The 1,893-nt window shown below is 41.9% G+C and overlaps 1 non-coding gene across 1 annotated transcript; it reads left to right on the top strand.

Moving 5' to 3' along the window:
- The first annotated feature begins 1,495 nt into the window (after positions 1–1,495).
- On the top strand, positions 1,496–1,603 carry LOC148571199 (small nucleolar RNA R71). Its single transcript, XR_015880413.1, has one exon. It is a non-coding gene; the product is annotated as a small nucleolar RNA R71 (small nucleolar RNA).
- The last annotated feature ends 290 nt before the right edge of the window (positions 1,604–1,893 follow it).

The raw sequence follows: 1,893 nt of genomic DNA, 5'->3' as shown, positions 1-1,893 counted from the left end.
GAGTTTTAAACACAAGGTTATCCTCATTCAGTTGAAGGATCAATTCTCCTCTGTCCACATCAATCACAGCTCTCGCTGTGGCTAGGAAGGGTCTTCCAAGGATGATGGATTCATCCTCATCCTCCCCAGTGTCTAGGATTATGAAATCAGCAGGGATGTAAAGGCCTTCAACCTTTACTAACACGTCCTCTACTAATCCATAAGCCTATTTTCTTGAGTTGTCTGCCATCTCTAATGAGATTCTAGCAGCTTGCACCTCAAAGATCCCAAGTTTCTCCATTATAGAGAGTGGCATTAAGTTTATTCCTGACCCCAAATCACACAGAGCTTTTTCAAAGGTCATGGTGCCTATGTTACAGGGAATTAGGAATTTACCAGGATCCTATTTCTTTTGAGGTAATTTCTGCCTATCCAATACATTCAGTTCATTGGTGAGCAAGGGAGGTTCATCTTCCCAAGTCTCATTACCAAATAATTTGGCATTCAGCTTCATGATCGCACCAAGATACTTGGCAACTTGCTCTTCAGTAACATCTTCATTCTTTTCAGAAGAAGAATACTCATCAGAGCTCATGAAGGGCAGAAGAAGGTTTAATGGAATCTCTATGGTCTCTAGGTGAGCCTCAGATTCCTTTGGTTCCTCTAAAGGAAACTCCTTATTGTTCACTGAACGTCCCAGGAGGTCTTCCTCACTGGGATTCACGTCCTCCTCCTCCTCTTTGGGTTCGGCTATTTTGGTTATATCAATGGCCTTGCACTCTCTCTTTGGATTCTCTTCTGTATTACTTGGGAGAGTACTAGGAGGGATTTCAGTGACTCTTTTACTCAGCTGGCCCACTTGTGCCTCCAAATTTCTAATGGAGGACCTTATTTCATTCATGAAACTCAAAGTGGCCTTAGATAGATCAGAGACTATATTTGCTAAGCTAGATAGGTTCTGCTCAGAATTCTCTGTCTGTTGCTGACTGGATGGTGGAAAAGGCTTGCTATTGCTGAACCTGTTTTTTCCACCATTATTAAAGCCTTGTTAAGGCTTTTGTTGATCCTTCCATGAGAGATTTGGATGATATCTCCATGAGGGATTATAGGTGTTTTCATAAGGTTCACCCATGTAATTCACCTCTGCTATTGCAGGGTTCTCAGGATCATAAGCTTCTTCTTCAGAAGATGCCTCTTTAGTACTGTTGGATGATTCCTTCAATCCATTCAGACTCTGAGAGATCATATTGACTTTCTGAGTCAATATTTTATTCTGAGCCAATATGGCATTCAGAGTATCAATTTCAAGAACTCTCTTCCTCAGAGGCGTCCCATTACTCACAGGATTCCTTTCAGAAGTGTACATGAACTGGTTATTTGCAACCATGTCAATGAGTTCTTGAGCTTCTGCAGGCGTTTTCTTTAGGTGAATAGATCCACCTGCAGAATGGTCCAGTGACATGTTTGATAGCTCAGACAGACCATCATAGAATATGTCCAGGATGGTCCATTCTGAAAGCATGTCAGAAGGACACTTTTTGGTCAGTTCCTTGTATCTCTCCCAAGCTTCATAGAGGGATTCACCTTCCTTTTGTCTGAAGGTCTGAACATCCACTCTAAGCTTACTAAGCTTTTGAAGAGGAAAGAACTTGGCTAAGAAAGCCTTGACCAGCTTATCCCAAGAGTTCAGGCTATCTTTAGGTTGAGAGTCCAACCATACTCTAGCTCTGTCTCTTACAGCAAACGGGAAAAGCATAAGCCTGTAGACCTCGGGATCAACCCCATTGGTCTTTACAGTATCACAGATCTGCAAGAATTCAGTTAAGAACTGAAAAGGATCTTCTGATGGAAGTCCATGGAACTTGCAGTTCTGTTGCATCAGAGAAACTAATTGAGGTTTAAGCTCAAAGTTGT

The sequence above is a fragment of the Arachis ipaensis genome, chromosome B3 (assembly GCF_059453495.1).
Source record: "Arachis ipaensis isolate K30076 ecotype BB chromosome B3, ASM5945349v1, whole genome shotgun sequence".
Taxonomy (NCBI): Eukaryota; Viridiplantae; Streptophyta; class Magnoliopsida; order Fabales; family Fabaceae; genus Arachis; species Arachis ipaensis.
Note: the sequence above shows the minus strand (reverse complement) of the source record. Positions and strands in the feature narration are given on the sequence as shown.